The 16645-nt window shown below is 42.4% G+C and overlaps 1 protein-coding gene across 6 annotated transcripts in view; it reads left to right on the forward strand.

Annotated features, from left to right (window-relative positions):
• The first annotated feature begins 2249 nt into the window (after positions 1–2249).
• LOC108704021 (ERC protein 2-like) overlaps positions 2250–16645 on the forward strand; it is a 528894-nt gene continuing 514498 nt past the window's right edge. For all 6 annotated transcript variants that reach the window (XM_041590955.1, XM_041590958.1, XM_041590956.1 and 3 more), the window contains exon 1: positions 2250–2363. The gene's annotated coding sequence lies outside the window, so the exon portion shown is untranslated. The remainder of the gene's footprint in view (positions 2364–16645) is intronic.

Below are 16645 nucleotides of genomic sequence, written 5' to 3' on the forward strand. Positions count from 1 at the left end.
GTAAAAAGGCAACATAGACATGAGCACTAAAGATATACACACAAATTATAAAAAGTCATTCGTGCTCAGGACCCCCCTATAAGTTAAAAAAACATTGGCAGTCAGGGCCCCAATACAAATTGTATTTGCCTGGTACAGTTGTGGCCCCTGATGGTGGCCCTGCTGGAAAGATGAGGAATAAAAAGTAGAAATAACAATACATATGTAGCCTTGTAGTGCATTTGTTTTTTTTAGATGGGGTCAGTGACCCCCATTTGAAAGCTGGAAAGAGTTAGAATTATAATTCAAAAACTATAAAAAATAAATAATGAAGAACAAATGAAAATTTGTTAGAATTGGTCATTATATCAAATACAAAAAGTTAACTGAAAGGTGACCCACCCCTTTAAAAACGACAATCGCTGATTGGTTGCTATGGGTAACTGCTCATGGGCAAATTTGCCCAGTGTTGATAAATGAACGAGGGACTTTGCAGGTTGTATTAAGCTGTGTGTGCCCTCCTGCTGGGGGTGGTACAAGGGAGAGGGCACCATCAGTCTCCTGCTGTGAAGAACCACATTTTCTTGTCTTACTTCCCGGCACATGGGCAAGTAAAGGGCAACTTTATGGCTCATCCCTTCCCCAGTCTTTGGCCAATCAGTTCCTGTAATATTCCTGATAAATGATTTGTCAGATGATGTCAGTGCTGATTCCTCATTATTCCCAGGGGTAGGGCCCCATCGGGGGGGACAAGTCACCAGGGCCGGATTTACATAGTGGGTGCCCCTAGGCCCACTGCCGTTCATCGCCCCGTCCCCTCCCCTTTATAGTGAGTGAAATTTTCATCATTTGGACTGGAGCAATGGGGATTGGCGCATGGGAAATTTATAAAAATGATTGTATCTCCAGCGCATCCCGTGTTTTTGAACCAATGTGGGTGTTATTGGGCAGCATGCCGCCCCCCTAAAATCCTGCCGCCCTAGGCCCGGGCCTAGGTGGCCTTTCCACAAATCCGGGCCTGCAAGTCACCAGGGCCCGGGCATGAAGGGGGGCCCGGCAGTGCTGCACTTTTGAAAGAGTGGGCCCCCCGTGAGAGCACCGAAGCTTTGCGGCCATTTTTGAAGTCCCAAACAGCCAAAATGCGGAAGTGGCGAAAAGACCCGAAGTCACGGAAACAGCCGAAATTGAAGTCCTGAAGCAGTGAAAAGACCCGAAACCACTAAAACTGCCAAAATTGAAGTTCGGAAGTGGCGAAAAGACCCGAAGTCTCGAAAACAGCTGAAACTGAACTTCTGAAGCGGCGAAAACACCTGAAGCTATGAAAATAGCCGAATTCTTGAAGCCGCGAAAAAGATCCAAACTCACGAAAGGAGGCGAAGTTGAAGTCCGAGTTCAATTCCTCTGAACGTCAATATGTGTTTTTTTATTTTTTTAATCCCCTTGTCACCAATGTATTATTTTAATATTCTATAGGCCCCTGCCAACAATGGTTTTTTAAAAAATATTCTTTGGGGCCCCAATTTTTTTTAAGGGGGGCCCTGAGCATCAATAGCTTTTTATAACTTGTGTGTGTGTGGGGGGGGGGTTACTTTTTTAGCGCTGATGTCTGTGTGGTCTTTAACTGGATGTGGAGTGGGCGGGATCTGGGGTGGAGCCTGTGTGCCAGGGTGGGCAGGGGGTGGGGCCCCCCAGGGGTTCCGAAAGTGTTGTATGGGGTCCCGTGAATTGTACTGGGGTCCTGCCCAGGGGAATGTAGATATAAGAATAATGGCAGCAGGGGGTCAGGGAGGGGTCGGTGAGCTCAGCTGCAGAAGAATAAAGTGTTCAGGGACAATGACTATTGGGGTTACAGCACAAACACTACAGTAATGAAGGGACCCCTGTGATGTTTAGGGCCCATGGCTACTACTGTCCCTTCTGCATTTACCCCCCAAATTGTCCCCTTCCAGCTCTGGCCCAGACAATCCCTCCAGCTGGATCTCATACACTTGATATTTATATTTCTTATAATACCACTGAGGAGCCAGCAGGGGACAGTGTGGAGCAAATAGACAAGAGTCAGTATGGCAGCTCCCACTCCTGTTCATATCGGTGAATAAGGGAAAACAGACACAGTAATAACTTATACCCGAGACCTACTGAAATGATTAGTCCAGTGACTGATGTGCACATTCCCAGGCTGAGCGCGCGCACTCCCGCCCACGCGCACGACTCCGGTCTCTCTGGCGCCTCTAGCGGCCGCTCGGCAGTAATGCTCGTGTGTCAGGTGGCCCCGGAGGATGCTGGGAGTGTTGAGTCACGGGGCTGCCGGTGGGTCCGGGCTGAAATCAGAAGAGCCGGGCAGTGAGGAGGAGGCAGAGGAGGAGGCGCCGGGGCAGCGGCAGGTGAGTGGGAGCAGCGCGGGGCTCGGGGATGCGGGAGGGAAGGAAAATCAGTGCAGCGCCGGGGTGGGAACATCACTCTGTCTGTCTGTCTGTCTGTCTGTCTGTCTGTCTGTAGCACTCTCCTCCTCCTCTTCTTCTTCTTCTTCATTATCATCAGGGCACTGCGGGGAGAGACTGATTGGCACCTGCTCCCTCTTCTGCCCACGAGCCCAGCACTGTCTCCACTACTCTCCCTACTACTCTCCCTGACATGTAATTACTGGATATTCCCTGGTATGTTATGGCCAATAGACCATAGAACTGTATATTCCCTGGTATGGCCAATAGGATGAAGACTTGTATATTCTCTGATATATTGTTTGAATGAGGAGGGTGAGGGGCACCACCAGGCTTTCTATTCTCTGCCACTATGTGGGCAATAAGGATCTTGGTATTAGTTTGTGTCCTACAGGCAGTTCTACATTCCTGCCATCAGATTGGTAAGGAGGGCACAGATCTCTATATGATATTGGTATGGAGGGCACAGAGCTCTATATGATATTGGTATGGAGGGCACAGAGCTCTATATGATATTGGTATGGAGGGCACAGAGCTCTATATGATATTGGTATGGAGGGCACAGAGCTCTATATGATATTGGTATGGAGGGCACAGAGCTCTATATGATATTGGTATGGAGGGCACAGAGATCTATATGATATTGGTATGGAGGGCACAGAGCTCTATATGGCATGAGCTGGGCAGTGATGTCACACATCTATAGAGTGTGGGGAATGTTGGGGGCCATAGATTTATAGTCTGGGCATATCTTTCCTGTGTTGCTGTGGGCACTGTGTGTGTGTAGGGCTCTACTGTCTGTGTTGTTGGCACTAACTGGTTAAGTTGGGCATAGTACAGCCAGTACTGGGATTTCTTTCATATAATTAAAGGCACAGTGGTCTCATTTCCTGGTCTCTGTATCTGTATTTCGTGGAACAGTATGGGCATTACAAGAAACAAACGTTCTTTGCCCTGGCACATTGGGCTAGAGGGGGCACTGGCTTTTGCTCAGCCGTGCGGCTGTACTGGAAGTTATTATTGCTGTAGCCTGTTGTGGCCAATGTGGGCACCAAGCTTCGTAACATAAGTTGTAGTTGATAAAACACTCACATTCAATTCAGCCCTGTCTAATCCTGTATGAAGAGAGCTGAGGATTCCCTGGCATAGGGTTGGCATGTAAAGGGGTTGTTCACCTTTAAATTAACTGTTAGTATGATGTAGAGAGGGAAATTGTGGGACAATTTGCAATTGGTTTTCATTTTTTATTATTTGTGGCTTTTGAGTTATTTAGCTTTTTATTCAGCAGCTCTCCAGTTTGCAATGTCAGCCATCTGGTTGCTAGGGTCCAAATGACCCTAGCAACCTATACAATTTCTATACAATTTCTATACAATTTCTATACAATTCCTATACAATTTCTATACAATTTCTATAAAATTTCTATACAATTCCTATACACTATAAGATCTGCTCATTTTGCAAGTTCGTCAAACAAGCGGATCTTGACCCGATATGCCCACTAACGGCTGGGTGATATCAAATGAATCCAAATGTTCGGCCCTGGGGCCGAATGATCGGATTAAGATACTACGAATGGGCTTGACGGGTCGCAGGACCGCATCAACTAGCCGATGTGGTCCTGGATTGTAAGAAAAAATCAAACTTGGCCGATCGATATCTGGACGATTTTTGGCCTGATATCGATCGGTTGGACCTGTCGGGAGCCCCCATACATGGGCAGATAAACTGCCGAATCAGTGTAAAGGACCGATATCGGCAGCTTTAATCTGCCCGTGTATGGCCACCTTTACCTGTAGGACCCCATTTGTGCCCCCTGTACATACCCTCACCTGAGATGTGTGGGCCTCAAAACAACGTAGCAGTAGCACCTCTCCTCCAGCCCAGACTACACTTCCCATAATGCCTTGCACGAGTCTTTGCTGTGTGAGCCATGGAACATGCAAGGCATTATGGGAATTGAAGTATGGACTGCGGGAGAGCCGACTGCTGCTACATTGTTTCAGTGGTGCATGTAGTCAGAAGCAGCAGTGCAGACAACAGAAAGAGACAGACTGCTTTCATCTGCAATTACTTTCATTTGTAATGAATTTATTAGGGGAAATTGCTTAAAATTATGATTATTTTTTCATGTTATTCCCCGTCAGCAGGATTATGCAGTGACAGTTAGTACATGGGCCAATCAAGGGTGTTTTATTTACCCCACGTAATCCAACATTTTATAAGCACAACACCCTTGTATTAGAATAGCTTGGCCTAATCCATTGTCCCCCTGTTGCTTTAACATTCTCCTTCTGAACCCCCAGCCTTCCCACTCTAGGGACCGCCGACCCTTCCCCCCAGCACAATCCCATCAGATCCATAAAATACATGTACTTTCCCTTTCCCATTGGCAGACATCAGGGAGGCGTCTGTCCTATCCATAGTGATGTCTCTACAGGTCCATAGTGATGTCTCTACAGGTCCATAGCGATGTCTCTACAGGTCCATAGTGATGTCTCTACAGGTCCATAGTGATGTCTCTACAGGTCCATAGTGATGTCTCTACAGGTCCATAGTGATGTCTCTACAGGTCCATAGTGATGTCTCTACAGGTCCATAGTGATGTCTCTACAGGCTGCAGCTTTGTCTTTCCCCATATAATCTTATATTAAACAGGCAGCGCAATGTAAATCCCAGGTAATTTGGTTTATCTGAATTTGTGTTAGGAACCCTAATTAAGCCAAGTGTAATTATACTTAAAGTTCTCAGCCTTTATTAGCTATAGCTGTAGGATCTATTATCCAGAATGCTCGGGACCTGGGGTTTTCTGGATAACAGATCTTTCTGTAATGTCTACTTAAAATAATTTAAACATTAAGGGGCAGATTTATCAAGGGTTTGATTTAAATTTAAAAAAAAATGTGACTATTCCAATATCTAAATTTATCATGTAGTGTTTCTTTAAAACTTCGATTTCAACCATTCACCATCTAAAACCTGCCGAATTGCTGTTTTAGCCTACGTGGGACCTCTTAAAACCTATTCGGAGTCAATTGGTGGACTATGAAAAATAGAGGTTTTTTTTTTGGAAAAACTGAATCGAAGTAGAACGAATACGATGTTACTTTGATTCGAATACATTCTATTCACCCGCAGAAAAAAACTTCGATTTTTTAAATACATTTAGGTTGGTCTTTTTTTCTTCGAATTTCAAAATTATGGGAGTTCAAAAAAACTCCCATTTCTTCTAAATTTGAACCCTTGATAAATCAGCCCATAAATAAACCCAATAGGCTGGTTTTGCTTCCAATAAGGATTAATTATATCTGAGTTGGGATCAAGTACAAGCGACTGTTTTATTATTACACAGAAAAATTTTAAAGATTTGGATTATTTGGATAAAAAGGCGCCTATGGGAGACGGCCTTTCTGTAATTTGGAGCTTTCTGGATTATGGGTTTAAGGATAATGGCTCCCATTATCCTTAATCAGAGGTTTTCTATTCACATCAGTCCCTGTGCCAGTGAAGCTTACAATCTAAAGTGCCATATAAATTACTTCATACAGGCAGTGCCCTTTATTGTTACATTGTAGCACTGGAACTAATGCACAAAAATTTGCTGCTTGTGTAACCAGATACAATTGTTGCTTATTTGTGGTCATCGAAGCTGAACAAGGACACACATATACCTTTAAATAGTGTTGCAGTCGGAGTCACACATAGGTGATTGGTTTTCTTACTTAAAGGAACAGTAACATGAAAAAAAAGTGTTTTAAATTAATAAAAATATCATGTAGTTCTGCCCAGCACTGGTAAAACAGGTGTGTCTGCTTCAGAAACACTACTATAGTTTATATAAACAAGCTGCTGTGTAGCCATGGGGGCAGCCATTCAAGCACAGGATACACAGTAGATAACAGATAAGTACTACTATAGTTTATATAAACAAGCTGCTGTGTAGCCATGGAGACAGCCATTCAAGCACAGGATACACAGTAGATAACAGATAAGTACTACTATAGTTTATATAAACAGGCTGCTGTGTAGCCATGGGGGCAGCCATTCAAGCACAGGATACACAGTAGATAACAGATAAGTACTACTATAGTTTATATAAACAAGCTGCTGTGTAGCCATGGGGGCAGCCATTCAAGCACAGGATACACAGTAGATAACAGATAAGTACTACTATAGTTTATATAAACAAGCTGCTGTGTAGCCATGGGGCAGCCATTCAAGCACAGGATACACAGTAGATAACAGATAAGTACTACTATAGTTTATATAAACAAGCTGCTGTGTAGCCATGGGGGCAGCCATTCAAGCACAGGATACACAGTAGATAACAGATAAGTACTACTATAGTTTATATAAACAAGCTGCTGTGTAGCCATGGGGGCAGCCATTCAAGCACAGGATACACAGTAGATAACAGATAAGTACTACTATAGTTTATATAAACAAGCTGCTGTGTAGCCATGGGGGCAGCCATTCAAAGGAGAAACAGCTGAGGTTATACAGCAGATAACAGATAAGCTCTGTACAATATAATGTTGTTATCTGTTATCCACTATTTATCCTGTGCCATATAGCCTTTTTTCAATTTCCACTATGGCTACACAGCAGCTTGTTTATATAAACTATAGTAGTGTTTCTGAAGCAGACACACCTGTTTTACCAGTGTAGGGCAACACTACATGATATTTTTATTACTTGAAAACACTTTAATTTTTTAGTGTTACTGTTCCTTTAAAGGGGTTTTGGCAAAATAAAATCCAATATTTCTGTGTGTCCTATACATCAGTAGCGTGTATTGTTACAGAAATCTCATTACTTAAAGGGAATGTACTCCCACTAAACAACATTTTAAAATACAACATATAATTCTGTACAACTTCCCAATATCCATTCATTCCTCATTCTCACTGGGTTTATAGTTCTGTGTAACTGTCATTGTGTCTGTCCCTTTCTCTTCTCTGCACTGCTGCTTCTGACTCCTGATACAACTTCCCAATATCCATTCATTCCTCATTCTCACTGGGTTTATAGTTCTGTGTAACTGTCATTGTGTCTGTCCCTTTCTCTGCACTGCTGCTTCTGACTCCTGATACAACTTCCCAATATCCATTCATTCCTCATTCTCACTGGGTTTATAGTTCTGTGTAACTGTCATTGTGTCTGTCCCTTTCTCTTCTCTGCACTGCTGCCTCTGACTCCTGATACAACTTCCCAATATCCATTCATTCCTCATTCTCACTGGGTTTATAGTTCTGTGTAACTGTCATTGTGTTTGTCCCTTTCTCTGCACTGCTGCTTCTGACTCCTGATACAACTTCCCAATATCCATTCATTCCTCATTCTCACTGGGTTTATAGTTCTGTGTAACTGTCATTGTGTCTGTCCCTTTCTCTGCACTGCTGCCTCTGACTCGTGATACAACTTCCCAATATCCATTCATTCCTCATTCTCACTGGGTTTATAGTTCTGTGTAACTGTCATTGTGTCTGTCCCTTTCTCTTCTCTGCACTGCTGCTTCTGACTCCTGATACAACTTCCCAATATCCATTCATTCCTCATTCTCACTGGGTTTATAGTTCTGTGTAACTGTCATTGTGTCTGTCCCTTTCTCTGCACTGCTGCCTCTGACTCCTGATACAACTTCCCAATATCCATTCATTCCTCATTCTCACTGGGTTTATAGTTCTGTGTAACTGTCATTGTGTCTGTCCCTTTCTCTTCTCTGCACTGCTGCCTCTGACTCCTGATACAACTTCCCAATATCCATTCATTCCTCATTCTCACTGGGTTTATAGTTCTGTGTAACTGTCATTGTGTCTGTCCCTTTCTCTTCTCTGCACTGCTGCCTCTGACTCCTGATACAACTTCCCAATATCCATTCATTCCTCATTCTCACTGGGTTTATAGTTCTGTGTAACTGTCATTGTGTCTGTCCCTTTCTCTCTGCACTGCTGCTTCTGACTCCTGATACAACTTCCCAATATCCATTCATTCCTCATTCTCACTGGGTTTATAGTTCTGTGTAACTGTCATTGTGTTTGTCCCTTTCTCTTCTCTGCACTGCTGCCTCTGACTCTGATACAACTTCCCAATATCCATTCATTCCTCATTCTCACTGGGTTTATAGTTCTGTGTAACTGTCATTGTGTTTGTCCCTTTCTCTTCTCTGCACTGCTGCCTCTGACTCCTGATACAACTTCCCAATATCCATTCATTCCTCATTCTCACTGGGTTTATAGTTCTGGTGTAACTGTCATTGTGTCTGTCCCTTTCTCTGCACTGCTGCCTCTGACTCCTGATACAACTTCCCAATATCCATTCATTCCTCATTCTCACTGGGGTTTATAGTTCTGTGTAACTGTCATTGTGTCTGTCCCTTTCTCTTCTCTGCACTGCTGCCTCTGACTCCTGATACAACTTCCCAATATCCATTCATTCCTCATTCTCACTGGGTTTATAGTTCTGTGTAACTGTCATTGTGTCTGTCCCCTTTCTCTTCTCTGCACTGCTGCTTCTGACTCCTGATACAACTTCCCAATATCCATTCATTCCTCATTCTCACTGGGTTTATAGTTCTGTGTAACTGTCATTGTGTCTGTCCCTTTCTCTGCACTGCTGCCTCTGACTCGTGATACAACTTCCCAATATCCATTCATTCCTCATTCTCACTGGGTTTATAGTTCTGTGTAACTGTCATTGTGTCTGTCCCTTTCTCTGCACTGCTGCCTCTGACTCGTGATACAACTTCCCAATATCCATTCATTCCTCATTCTCACTGGGTTTATAGTTCTGTGTAACTGTCATTGTGTCTGTCCCTTTCTCTTCTCTGCACTGCTGCTTCTGACTCCTGATACAACTTCCCAATATCCATTCATTCCTCATTCTCACTGGGTTTATAGTTCTGTGTAACTGTCGTTGTGTCTGTCCCTTTCTCTGCACTGCTGCCTCTGACTCCTGATACAACTTCCCAATATCCATTCATTCCTCATTCTCACTGGGTTTATAGTTCTGTGTAACTGTCATTGTGTCTGTCCCTTTCTCTGCACTGCTGCTTCTGACTCCTGATACAACTTCCCAATATCCATTCATTCCTCATTCTCACTGGGTTTATAGTTCTGTGTAACTGTCATTGTGTCTGTCCCTTTCTCTGCACTGCTGCCTCTGACTCCTGATACAACTTCCCAATATCCATTCATTCCTCATTCTCACTGGGTTTATAGTTCTGTGTAACTGGCACTGTGTCTGTCACTATCTGCCTGCCCCTTTCTGTTCCCTGCACTGCTGGTTCTGATGTAGCAGACCTGTGAAGAAGCATGCAAGGCTGCTACATTGTTTCATGAGTCAGAACCAGAGAATAGAAAGGGACAGTCAGACGCCACTTTCAAAAGTAAAAATGAGGAATGAAATGATATTGGGAATTTTTTCTTTCTTCCGTTATGTGCTTCTCTTATTCATATTCAGATTATCACTTCCTACATTATATTAAAAGTTAAAGGCGAAAAAACCCATTACTTTAATGACACTGTCCGGTTGCTAAAATCCCTGGCCGGAATGCCTGGAAACCTCCCATAAATCTGCTGAGCGAGGGAATAACGAGAGGAGATGCACTGCTGTCCCAGTTGTTGTTCCAGATGGTAGTAAAATGGAGCATATTAACTAGAGACAATATTGTATATTTATGGCCCAAATTATTCCTGTTTGCGCGAGCGCCACTGAAATCATCAAATATGTTTTTTATTTGCAGGAATAAATAGAAATTCCGCTACTAATTTGGTGTCAGGGAAATGGCTCAGTTAATTACAGAGAGAAATGGAAGCAACTCATTTACCGGTTTCCTCATAATGGAGATTCTTCATTTAACCTCGTTATTCTTTTTAACTGTCAGAGTAAAGGGGAAGTTGTTTTTTTTCTGTATGGTAGTATACGTTTTTCAGCAATATATTAAAACAGAGGACTCCCCTCTATCACCAATGCAGGCAGAACTTAATAAGTGGAATACAATGGGAAATATGTTATTAATTACATAAGTGCTAATATTAGCGGACTGAACACACATAGGAATATAATATTAAACTTCCCCTTTAAAACATACTGATGACCCTCTACTGCTGACTGTTTACATGGCTACTGGATTCCCTGCTACCCTCACAAACTTATTGAGAAACTTTCCATCAGAGCGCAGACACATTCACCCCCCAGACAAACAACCTTCCTGTTCCTGCCATTCTGGGTTCATATATTTGGCCTCTACCACCTGTAAAGATGGGGGCCGCCAGGATATCTGACATGTGGGGCCACTACTTCCAGTCTCCTCCAGTCTTTATTTCTCTTACTTCTTGTATCATTTTTCATCTAATTCCTTCTCTTCTGGCATCTTTCTCTCCTCCTCATTTTTTTCTTCTTCACCCACCTTTTTTCTCCTTGTATTTTTCCATGCATATCCTTCTATTCTATTATGGGGTTTTCCTTCCTTTCCCACATTTTATATTCTCCCCACAACTTCTATATTTCTTATCGCTTCTTTACTTGCATTTCGCTTCTCACTTCATATTTGTTTCTTCTCCTTTCATTTTTTATTATCCCCCCAATTGTTTGGCCTTATTCTCCCCCATCCTCCCTTCTCTCACCTTCTATATTTCTCCTCTCCCCCATTTGTCTCTCTACTCCCTAACCCCCTTTCCTTCTCTCCTTCTGTCTCTCATCCCCTCTCCTTTTCTTTTCTCCCCCAACTGTTTGGCCTTACTCTCCCCATCCTCCCTCTTCTCTCCCCTTCTATATTTCTCCTCTCCCCCATTTGTCTCTCTACTCCCTAACCCCCTTTCCTTCTCTCCTTCTGTCTCTCATCCCCTCTCCTTTCCTTTTCTCCCCTAACTGTTTGGCCTTACGCTCCCCCCATCCTCCCTCTTCTCTCCCCTTCTATATTTCTCCTCTCCCCCATTTGTCTCTCTACTCCCTAACCCCCTTTCCCTTCTCTCCTTCTGTCTCTCATCCTCTCTTCTTAGTAGGAAAGCATTTGGGCAAATGTAATAAACAGCAACAATGAAACAGTATGCATCTTAAAGCAATAATATACATTATTCACATCACATAGTCCTTGGTCCATGCAGGTAGTTTTCTGATTCTCTCAGTATGCCTTATAGGTTCACTTTCTTTCAGCCTATTGCAGTTGACATCAGGAGTAGGGAAATGTCCTTCATTAAATGGAGCTTCTCCAAAGTCATATCTAACAGGAGCAAGACGAATAGCATTCCATATGCGTCCATCAGACAGTTCATATGTGTATGATCCTCGCTGGCGACTCACTTCAAGAGGTGTAGTAAATTTAGATTGTCCTTGTTTCAGTGGTGCTGGTTTCTTAATTCTGACTAAAGATCCAGGCTGAAAGTGTACTTCTCTGGCACCACGTTTTCTGTCAGTATAAGCCTTACATTTGCCTTGTTGACCTTTCACAATGTCAGCAGTAGAGGATTTTGTAGGCACAGTGTTTTGTGGAAGTTTGATGTCTGCAACAAGTAACTTAGTGCGCATCTGTCTGCCATGTAATAATTCACCTGGAGATGATTGGGTTGTTGCATGGCACGTTGCTCTGTAGTTATGTAGGAACTCTGTTGAGACAAACTGTGGTCCGTTGTCTGATATTAACTCCTTTGGATTACCTTCTCTGCTGAAGACTGTAGACAGAAATGTTATTACTGTAGCTGATGTTATATGAGAAGCAAATCCAATTTCAGCCCATTTACTGTAATATTGTATCAAGGTTATAGCAAATCTACAGTCTATAGGAGCATCTGTAAAAGGACCGACAATATCAATAGCAAGTTTTTCCCATGCTGAATCAGGGAATGGTACTGCCTGAAGTGGTGGTGTATGTGTGATAACGGTTTTGTCATGATTCTGACAAGTAACACAAGAATGAATGGCAGTTACCACATCAGCATCCATTGCTGGCCACCAGTATAGTTCTCGTAGTCTTTGTTTTGTACGTACCATTCCTTGATGACTCTCATGTGCAAGTTGTATGAGCTTTTCTCGCAAGGTCTCTGGTACCAGTAAACGATGAGCTCCACGGACAACATAGCCATCTACTAAGGACAGTTTGTGTCTAATCCTGTAGTAAGATAACATCCTGGAAGTATCCATCATAGTTAACAATTCCACTATCACCCCCTCTCCCCTGGCCCGGTGCCTTGGGGTTATCCTAGATTCTGCCCTGTCATTCACTCCTCATATCCAGTCACTTATTAAATCATGTCACTTCCACCTAAGGAACATGTCCAAAATACCATCATTTATCACCCAAGATGCTGCCAAAATTCTTATTCACTCTCTCGTCATATCATGTCTAGACTACTGTAACTCTCTTTTAATTGGCCTCCCCCTCCAGAGACTGTCACCTCTCCAGTCCATAATGAACACTGCTGCGAGGCTCATACACCTCAGCAACCGTTCCTCCTCTGCCACGCCATCCCCTGACGTTCAAGAACTTCATAACTCTGCCCCACCCTACATCTCTGAACTCATCTCTATATACTCACCCACTCGCTTACTACGCTACTCTACTGACCTGATACTCAACTCTTCTCTCATTACCTCCTCACATGCTCGCATTCAAGACTTTGCAAGGGCTGCACCCCTCCTCTGGAACTCTCTCCCACGGTCTGTCCCACTTTCTCCCAACCTTTCTGATTTCAAGAAATCTCTTAAAACGCACTTCTTTCGAGAAGCCTCCCCTCACTCTGCTTAACTACCAAATGCAACACCACATACAGTACCACATTTCTCACTCACTTAATTCAATCTTGCCCACTCCCACACCTTGTGTATTACTCCCTTCCCTTTAGAGTGTAAGCTCTGTTGCATAGGGCCTTCCTCACCTTTTGTACCGGTATTGATTGTGATGTATGTAACTCCATATATTCTATGTATGTAATTCATGTGATGTAGTTGTATAATCACATTTACTTTACGGTGCTGCGCAATATGTTGGCGCTATATAAATACATGTTAATAATAATAATAATAATAATAATAATAAATAAGGTTGAAGATCAGGACTGAGTTTCTTCTCAGCATTTGGCCATTTGCTTTGTAAGATGTCCCCTAGTTTTACTTGAATTGGACATGTGAGGCAAGTTTGCTTAAAATCAGCAGCTGTAACTGTAGATGATAGTAAATCAGTCAATGCTACAACTTCTATGTCCTCATCCAGTGTATCAGAAGCTGCAGGTAAAGGTAAATGTGACAAATAATCAGCAGTAACATTTTTCGAACCTGGTTTGTATTGCATTTTGTAGTTGAAATTCAGTAGCCTTGCTGACCATCTAGCTATACGCATTCCAGCTCTTCCTAGTCCCTTTGGTGTAAGCAGTGTAGTTAAAGGGCTATGATCAGTGCATCAGGTAAATTCTCTGCCCCATAGGTAGGTTCTCCATTTTTCTGTTGCCCAAACACACGCTAGAGCTTCTTTTTCAACAGTTGAATACTTACGCTCTTTCTCTGTAAGTATTCTGGATGCAAATGCAACAGTTTTCTCTGTATGATCAGCATTGATCTGTGTGAGAACTGCACCAACGCCATAGTCTGAAGCATCTGTAGTAACCATAGTGGGTAGTGCAGGATCAAATAAAGCTAGCGCTGGACTGTTCACAATTAGCTCTTTCACTATTTCAAAGCTATGTTGAGCAGACTCTGACCACACAAGACTTGAAGTTCCATTTTTTTGAATTGACTAAGAATACAGAGACATAGTAATGTTAGCATCAGTTTTTTCCCTGAATGAATTTTGATCATTAATTAATATGATTACCAATTAATTATTATTTCTTATTAATTTATATACACATTATGATTAATTCAGTGGATTGAGTTTTGTCTTGTTTGTCTAGGTGGTTTATCCATTAATTAATTTATTTAATTTCAGATCTCATCAGATCTTTTTCAGTATTTTGTCCGCCAATTATACGAAATATGTGACATTTATTTAATTATTTGATTAACTATTTAACAGTTCATTCATGAATTATTTATTAATTATTATGCATGTTAGTGGCACACTTCCCCTGTTTTTGACATGTGATCGTGTGGTTTATCCAAGATAGGGTTAATGTTTTTAGAATGGGTGTGGCTCTTGCGGTTTTAAATGTTACCAGAAGTTGATACAAATTAGCTTTCTGAGGAAGTGGGTTGACCACGAAACGCGTAAAAGCTATGGAGCTATTGGGCTCATTACGCTCTGTTAATTTTTAACAATTTTCTAATAAACGGATGTTTTAAACTTGCTGGTGCTCCGTGGTTTCAAGATTTGGCTGATGGACATACGCTTCGGGAGCGTTTTTCACGTAGCAGCACAGCAGCTGTACATCGATGGGTCTGTGAGTGCTCCCTATTGTTTCTTTCCTTGAAGTTCCATGTAGTAGTAGTAGTGCTCTAAGTGGCTCCACAGCATAATTTGGAATAAACTTAGAATACCATGAAGTAAGACCTAAGAAAGCTCGTAAGGTCTGAAAATCAGATGGAGCAGTTGCTTGTTTAACAGCGTTGACATGGTCAGGGTCCGGCATTTATCCATCTTGTGAAATGATATGACCCAGAAATGACAGCTGAGTTTGTTTGAAGTGGCATTTGGTAAAGGTTCAGTTTCAGTCCTGCAGAATCAATGCATTTCAGAACGTTTTTTAGGTACTTGTCATGAAGATCCATAGTTGGAGCATAGACAATTATATCATCCAAGTAGCATTGTACACCAGGTATGTCATGGAGTATAGAAGACATCAGTCTTTGAAAACAACTCGGTGCTGAATCCAGTCCATAAGGTACACGCTTGAACCGAAACAAACCATCATGGGTGATAAATGCTGCGAGGTCTCTGCTTTCCTCATGCAGTAATACTTGATGATCTGAAGATCCAGAGAAGAAAAGAATTTTGTTCCTCGAAGTTCTGAAAATATTTCCTCTGTGTGGCAAAGGATGATTATCCATAACAATTGCTTTATTAGGTTCAACACACAATCGAATACCTCCAGTTTTCTTCATTGTTACAACAATTGCTGAAACCCATTCAGAGGATTCTGATCTTTCAATCACATCTTGCTCTACCAGTTTGTTTAGTTCCTGTGAGACAGTCTCCCTTATAGAGTAGGGCAATCGCCTCAATTTCTGGCGTGCTGGTTTTGAACCTGGTCTCAACTTTGTGTACAAAGTTCTTTGCACAACCCAGTGAAACTTTAGACACTGGCAGTGTGGCAGGTACTGGTGCTCAGGGCAGCCATCAGGGGGGGCCGGCCACGCCACACTTACTTGATTAGCCGGGCCCCCCATCTTTTGTGAGAGCTGCTGACTTCGGGAAGGCATGGACGTTTAAGGTGCCCTGGCCACCAATTTTCTTATAATGTGGGGGGCCTGGCCACCAATTTTTTTCTCATGTGGGGTCCTAGTCACCAATATTTTTTAATGGGGGGCCCTGGCCAGAAATGTTTTTTTATGGGGGGCCCTGACCACCAATATCTTTTTATTAACATCTGGGAACCCTACATCAGTCAAGGTACAGATAGAAGACCAAGTAACAATGTTACTGAATGTAAATTTGGAGAACCACAAGATACTAGATGATACACTTACCTTTTATCTTATTCAAGTAGCCAAATCCCTAAACCCAAAACATTGGAAATCCAAGGAACCGCCCTCATTCAACGAATGGATGAGAACAGTAGAAGAAATAAGACAGCTAGAGGAGTTAACGTATATATATCATAGTAATAGTGTAACTTACTGGAAGATTTGGACCCCATGGTATAGATTTAGGGAATCATTAGATCAAAATTGAAAAATAAGAGGAGAATAAAGTAGCAGTTAGCAAAAGAAAATATGTATGGAGAACATATACAGAACAAATGTAGAAGTGGTTATGAACAGTGGGATATATGACTAACACACCACCTTCCCAACGCCCCCTTGTATTTATTTTTTGTACCCCTTCCCCCCCTTATTTTGTGTATTGTCTAATTTGTTCTTCTTTTCTTTTTGTATGTGAAATAAAATAAAGAAAGAAATTTAAAAAAAAAAAAAAAAAAAAACATGTGGGAACCCTAGCCACCAATATTTTTTTTGTTTTTTTACTGTGTGGTGGGGGAGGGCGGACCTGTAGGTGGGGCTTGCGGTGGGCGCAGCCCAGGGGGCCCAGGAAATTTTGTCGTATGGGGCCCTGCGATTTCTGATGGCGGACTTGC

Source organism: Xenopus laevis, chromosome 4L, assembly GCF_017654675.1.
Source record: "Xenopus laevis strain J_2021 chromosome 4L, Xenopus_laevis_v10.1, whole genome shotgun sequence".
In the NCBI taxonomy this organism is placed as follows: domain Eukaryota; kingdom Metazoa; phylum Chordata; class Amphibia; order Anura; family Pipidae; genus Xenopus; species Xenopus laevis.